The 7,371-nt window shown below is 40.9% G+C and overlaps 1 long non-coding RNA gene across 1 annotated transcript in view; it reads left to right on the top strand.

Annotated features, from left to right (window-relative positions):
• LOC112078625 (uncharacterized) overlaps nucleotides 1-1,287 on the top strand; it is a 3,793-nt gene extending 2,506 nt beyond the window's left edge. Inside the window, exons 2-3 of the long non-coding RNA XR_002895738.2 lie at nucleotides 1,025-1,126; nucleotides 1,231-1,287. This is a non-coding gene — a long non-coding RNA (uncharacterized lncRNA). The remainder of the gene's footprint in view (nucleotides 1-1,024; nucleotides 1,127-1,230) is intronic.
• Nucleotides 1,288-7,371: the final 6,084 nt, after the last annotated feature.

Here is a 7,371-nt window from a genome sequence, read left to right as displayed (position 1 = left end):
GGCGGATTTACCAAATGGAAGGCGAGGGAGAGCTTTGTATGCGTCTCTGTGTGAGGAGTACAGGTGATCTCGATTTTTTTCCCCTCTGGTTGCACATTTAACATGTTGATAGAAATTTGGTAGAACTGATTTAAGTTTCCCTGCATTAAAGTCTCCGGCCACTAGGAGCGCTGCCTCTGGGTGAGCGGCTTCCTGTTTGCTTATTTCCTTAATATAGCTGACTGAGTGTGGTCTTAGTGCCAGCATCTGTCTGTGGTGGTAAATAAACAGCCATGAAAAGTATAGCTGAAAACTCTCTAGGCAAGTAGTGTTGCCTGCAATTTATTACAATATACTCTACTTCAGGCGAGCAAAATCTAGAGACTTCCTTAAATTTCGTGCACCAGCTGTTGTTTACAAATATGCACAGACCGTCCCCCCCTCATCTTACTGGAGTGTACTGTTCTATCCTGCCGGTGCAGTGTATATCCCGCTAGCTGGATATCCATGTCGTCATTCAGTCACGATTCCGTGAAATATAGGATATTACAGTTTTTGATGTCCTGTTGGTAGGATATTCGTGATCGTACCTCGTCTAATTTATTGTCCAATGATTGCACATTGGCGAGTAGTATTGACGGTAACAGCAGCTTTCCCAGTCGCCTTCGCCGGGTCCTGACCAGGCATCCGGCTCTTTGTCCTCTGTACCTGCATCGCTTCCTCTTGCAAATAATGGGGATGTCGGTCCTGTGGGGTGTTTGGAGAATGTCTTGTGCGTCGTCTTCGCTGTAGAAAAAAATCTTTGTCTAATCCGAGGTGAGTGATCGCTGTCCTGATATCCAGAAGCTCTTTTTTGCCGTAAAATATGGTTGCAGAAACATTACGTACAAAATAAGTTACAAATGACGCGGGGGAAAAACACATAAAAAAGCACACATTAAACAGGTGAGATTTCCCTGTAGTACTATAGCTTTATTTGTCCCAATCCTGGATGATACAGTAAAACACATTACCAAAGATCTTACTTTAATAATTTGTGATTCAGTACATTTTCAGTGGTGGAAGAGACCCTCTGGAGTTGCTGCAGTATATCTGGGGCTGCTGTGTGTTCTCCTACTGGCTGGGATCATAGGCCTGTCTGTCTACTGTAAGTTTAGTATGTTGTCACTGAGACTTAAGTAGCCTACTTAATCATACTTACTCATTAATGGTGTGGTAGTTAYATGTTTGATTAACTTTTCCCTTTTACAGATGGAGTCATTGGTCATCATGCCTCAACAGAGAGAGACCAGCTACAGGACAGCAACACTCCAGATATACATCAACATGTTCAGGAGGTCCAGGACAACAAACATGGGCTCATATATATGTCCATATAATAGATGTGACACTACAACATGCTCCAAGTGGTATTGAGGGTGGGTAGTCTTAAGCAGTGAGAATGAGATGACAACAGAAACCATCGTGGCTCACCTCTACATTTACCTTTTAGTCATTTAGCAGACGCTCTTATCCAGAGAGACTTAAGAGCAATAGGGTTAAGTGCCTTGCTCAAGGGCACGTTGACAGATTTTTAAATAGTCGTTTCAGGATTTTCAAACCAACAACCTTTCGGTTCCTGGCCCAACGATCTTAACCGCTAGGCTACTGCTGCCTCTCTTCTTAATGAACCTGATTGGTTGAGGAGTTTTTGAGTGACAGCTGGTTGAACACTGAAATATCCACTACACTTCCTCTTTTGGGACCCATATAGGAGAACAACAGTCAAGTATGAGCATTTGATATTGTGCTTATATGTAAATTGACAAACAACGACTGACTGTTAAATATTATTTAGAGATAATATTTGATATCTCCACTACACTAATTGATTGGTGGTACAGTCAACTCCTATACAGTGTATGTAATGGTGGTTTGGTACTGTTGAGAATGAATGTTATCACCAGGCCTAAATTGGAACATGTAAATATCTGTAGAATATATTTGAATTAGAAATGATGTGTATAGAAAATACAAATGTACTGACTTAATGTTGAACCTGATGACGTTATTAAACACAGGAAGTTACAAACAGGAATAAGTAGGCCTTTATTAATATAATACCACACACACAAACAAAGAGTATATGCATGCTGTGATGCTGTGGTGGTGTGAGGTTGTGTTGTGGGTTTAAGACAGAGAGAGAAGAGAGAATGAAGGAGGAAGTTGTGTGCACTGTGTGCTGCTGTATGTGTTACAGTATGTTGTCATGGTGATGTTAAACCACTTTCTCACAAACCCAGTAGATTTCCTGTCACATGACAAGTCATTCCATGCCTCCAGAGGACTCTGATCTTTACGTATCTCAACACAGTCCTCCTCACCATAGTTGTTGGTAACAATTATCAGGCTGTGGTTGATGCAGTACCTACAGGTTAACAACAGTCAGATATCATGGTTAATACAGTACACACAGATTAATAAAGTCAGATATCATGGTTAATACCAGTACCTACAGGGTGAACAACAGTCAGATATCATGGTTATTACCAGTACCTACAGGGTTAAAACAGTCAGATATCATGGTTAATACCAGTCCTACAGGGTTAACAACAGCTAGATATCATAGGTTTTACCAGTACCTACAGGGTTAAAACAGCAGATATCATGGTTATTACCAGTACCTACAGGGTTAAAAACAGTCAGATATCATGGTTAATACCAGTAACCATCACAGGGTTAAAACAGTCAGATATCATGGTTTACAGTACTCAGGGTTAAAAAATATCAGGTTAATACAGTACTACAGGGTTAATAAAAGTCAGATATCATGGTTAATCAGTAAACGACAAAAGTAGATATTAAGAGTATAAAATAAGAGATATAGTTAGATATCACAGTTAGAACATCACAATCCTAAATAATATACAGAAATGTTTACTTAAATTCAACTTTGTTGACTGCTGCCATCAATGACAATAACCTGTATAGATAAAGGTTGAATGAACTGAACATTGGAGCCTTATTGTCAGAGTAGTTATCATCTATTACTCTGTGGTAGTGTTGGTCACACTAGTTGAGTATGGAGGACCTAGAGTATGAACACACAGATAATCAGTCCTTCTCTTACTTGTGGTCAGTGTTATTAGAGCAGTAGTAATTCACTTGGGGTGGTAGTGGTGTGCCGTCCACCCATATCAAGTTCCCTCAGTAAGAGGTCAGTCAGACCAATCCAGACTCCCTTGTTGAGGTTGAAGAGAAATTCCTGTTGTTGAAAAAGATAAATATTATCTTATATGTTTGATCATATTTACGCCTGCACACCCATATTCTCTCTCTCTTCCTCTCTCTCTCTCTCTCTTCTCTCTCTCTCTCTCTCCTCTCTCCTTCGCTCTCTTCGCTATTTCGCTCTCTCTCGCTCTTCGCCTCTTCGCGTTCTCTCTCGCGCGCTCTCTCGCTCTCTCGGCTCCTCTCTTGGCTCTCTCTGCTCTCTCGCTCTCTCTCACCTGTTCTTATTATGTTTATGATCACCAGGTCTGCTCCTCTTCCAGACAGTCCTTTCTGCTCCGTTCAGGTTTTAGTCTCAGTAGACAGGAGTACCAACTGGATTCAAACTTCTGCCAGCCTTCAGGACAGGTTTGTTCTAACGATGAAGACGTGATTTCCTTCATACCACACAAGATACTAAAGTTAAATTCAGACACAATAAAGCGTGTGGGATTATAAGAAAATGTACTATTGTAGTGTTTACTCACTGAGATTGGAAACCTCCCATTAAGAAAATCTCTCTCAGTCTGTAGCTGGTCTCTCTCTTAGTCAGGTTGTTGTAACTGTCTGAAGCTGGTCTCTCTCTTTTGTCAGGTTGTTGTAACTGGTCTGTAGCTGGTCTCTCTCTTTAGTCAGAAGTGTTTACGTCCTGTAGCTGTTCTCTCTCTGTTGAGTCGTGATGACAATGACTCGATCTGTAAAGAGGAAAAGTTATAATCGTATACCAACTATTATGAGTAAGTATGATTAAGTAGGCTCTTAAGTTCAGTGACAACATACTAAATTACAGTAGACAGACAGGCCTATGATCCCAGCCAGTAGGAGAACACACAGCAGCCCCAGACACTGCAGCAACTCCAGAGGTGCTCTTCCACACTGAACATGTACTGAATCACAAATTATTAAAGATCTTTGGTAATGTTTCATCCAGGATTGAGACAAATAAAGCTAGAGTTCTACAGAGGTTATCATATGCTCATTGATTTTTGTGCTTATGTGTGTGTGTGTGTGTGTGTGTGTGTGTGTGTGTGTGTGTGTGTGTGTGTGTGTGTGTGTGTGTGGTTGGTGGTGTGTGGTGTGTGTGTGTGTGTGTGTGTGTGTGTTGTGTGTGTGCAGCGTGCGCGTGCGCGTGCGCGTGCGCGTGTGCGTGTGCGTGTGCGTGTGGGTGTGTTGTGTGTGTGTGTGGTGTGTGTTGTGTGTGTTCGTGCAATCTTACCTGAAGCAAACAACTCCATCTCTTGGCCTGGGCTTGAAGACTCTTACGTTGGCATATAATTGGCCATCAATGGCTGTGTTCTTCATTGCATCAGGCTCCTCGTCTTCAAATCATCTGTGTTTTCATAGTCTCCCTCTGACATCTTAACACACTTGTGGTCCAATACAGTAATGTCTACTTATCTCAGGTCTAATGTACGTCTGTATCTATGTGTTCTCTCTGGACTGTCCTGGGTCTGTGTGACTTATTATAGTGATACATGTTTTTAAATAGTCAACCACAGTGAAGAGGAAATGTCAAATCAACACAACCCTGGTGCACCACGTGACTTAGTGTCTAATCTAAACATGTTGATTTTCAAGGGTCATCAGTATTAAACATGTGATTGAACTGAAGTGATAATATACTACATGATATGATTCCACACAGTCTTAGTGTGATAATATAATACATGATATGACTCCCACCAGCCTTAGTGTGATAATATAATACATGATATGACTCTCACCAGTCTTAGTGTGATAATTAATACATAGATATGATTCCACACCGCTTAGTTTGATAATAAATACATGATATGATCCACCAGCTTTAGTTTGATATATAATACATGATATGATTCCCACCAGCCTTAGTTTGATAATATGTACATGATATGACTCCCACCAGCTTAGTGTGATAATATAATCCATGATATGATTCCCACCAGTTTAGTTATAGATATATAATACATGATATGACTCCCACCAGCCTTAGTGTGATAATATAATACATGATATGATTCCACCAGTCTTAGTTTGATAATATACTACATGATATGATCCCACCAGCCTTAGTTTGATAATATAACCATAGATATGATCCACCAGCCTTAGTTTGAAATATAATACATGATACGACTCCCCACAGCCTTAGTTTGAATATATAATACATGATATGACTCCCACCAGTCTTAGTGTGATAATATAATACATGATATGATTCCCACCAGTCTTAGTGTGATATATTAATAACATGTATGACTCCACCAGTCTTAGTGTGAATATAATACATGATATGTTCCACCAGCCTTAGTTTGATAATATAATACTGATATGACTCAACAGCCTTAGTTTGATAATATAATACATGTGTTATCTATATCATATTATATGATGTATGTATGAATTCATAGGGTCACAATTTTGTATCTGCTAAAATTATTAGGGATCTGTTATAATGATAGATAATACATATGACTGATATATAACGACCAGAGTAATAAGGAGATATATGGATCTCACTCTGTGACTGGTGTGGTAGGGGAAGTTGCCCTAGATGCTGACTCTTGGGTCGGTTTTACATTTCCACCACAAATGGTTTAGGTTAGGATTGGGGGAGAGAAACCTGATCCTAGATCTGAACGTAGGGAGACTTCCCCCGTGTGGGTGACGGCCACCAATGGCCATTTATGTAGGGGTCTTTTTTTATCTATGCTGAGGGTGAAGAAGTTTCTCAGAATGAAAAAGCAGACGTTCTGACAATTTTCCATAGTTCCAGTTTGACAGATGTAATAGAATAGAAAGAACAATAAAACCGTCTACCATGTTTTATGCAAAACGTTCATATTTCCACCCTGTTTTCAGTACAACATAACAATACAACTGGTTACATCTAATGACACAACTCTCTCTGCACTGATTCCATGTCTATGAATCATCATAGATATAATATAATATATACCACTCTAACTCTATTCCACAGGAGGAGAGAAGCATCACACAGATACTGAAGATACAGGTAAGAGTCAAAGGTGGCCTCTGGTGGATATAGTAAACTACCAGGTACAGCTGTTGTGTTGGTGACAGAGACTGGGTGGATGTAGAATAATACAGTACAGCTGTAGTGTTGGTGACAGAGACCTGGGTGGATGTTGTACTACTACAGGTACATGTAGTGTTGGTGACAGAGACCTGGGTGGATGTTGTACTACTACTACAGGTACATTGTAGTTTTGGTGACAGAGACCTGGGTGGATGTAGTACTAACTACAGGTACAATGTAGTAGTTGGTGACAGAGACCTGGGCCCGGTTTCCCAAAATAATTTTAAATCTAAGTTAATCTTAGAACAAATGATCCTGTGGTAATAATGATGGAGACTTATGATGCTTTTTGGAAACCGGGCCCTGGGCTTGTAGAGTCACAACCACCCACCAATTTATGAGCCAAAACACACCCACGTTGCCTGCCCTCTCCACAACCACCAGCTCTACCTTCTTTGAACAGCAGGTGGAACTGCAGTCCCCGGGTCACGTTCTTCCGTTCTGGGGCCTACGCTGTTACGCTCGTTGATAGAAGGAGACCAAGGTGCAGCGTGGTAAGGCGTACATTTTCTTTAATTATAAATGTTCCACCAAAAAACAATAAACAACTCAACGAAAAAGCTAGGAGTGCAACAATGCAACACAAAAGACAAGATCCCACAACGAAGGTGGAAAAGGGCTGCCTAAGTATGATCCTCAATAGAGACAACGATAGACAGCTGCCTCTGATTGGGAACAATAAAAATAAATATAAACATAGATTTCCCACCCTAGTCACACCCTGACCTACCAATAGAGAATTAAAGGATCTCTAAGGTCAGGGCGTGACACGCAGTAGAAGTGTGAGAGTCAATGTGCGGGGGCCCGGTGTCAAGTAATTATTGTACATGTAGGTAGAGTCATTAAAGTGGCTATGCATAGATAATAACAGAGAGTACAGCAGCGTGGGGGGGTGGGGCAATGCAAAAGTCTGGGAAGCATTTGATTAGCTGTTCAGGAGTCTTATGGCTTGGGGATAGAAGCTGTTTAAGAAGCCTCTTGGACTAGACGTGGCACTACACACATGCTCACCAGCACTCAGTGCACACTGGGAGCAAGCGTGAGCAGCGACGTCGTCATTACGTCAT

This window comes from Salvelinus sp. IW2-2015, unplaced genomic scaffold (genome assembly GCF_002910315.2).
Source record: "Salvelinus sp. IW2-2015 unplaced genomic scaffold, ASM291031v2 Un_scaffold5973, whole genome shotgun sequence".
Taxonomy (NCBI): domain Eukaryota; kingdom Metazoa; phylum Chordata; class Actinopteri; order Salmoniformes; family Salmonidae; genus Salvelinus; species Salvelinus sp. IW2-2015.
This window is presented reverse-complemented; position numbering and strand designations above follow the sequence as displayed.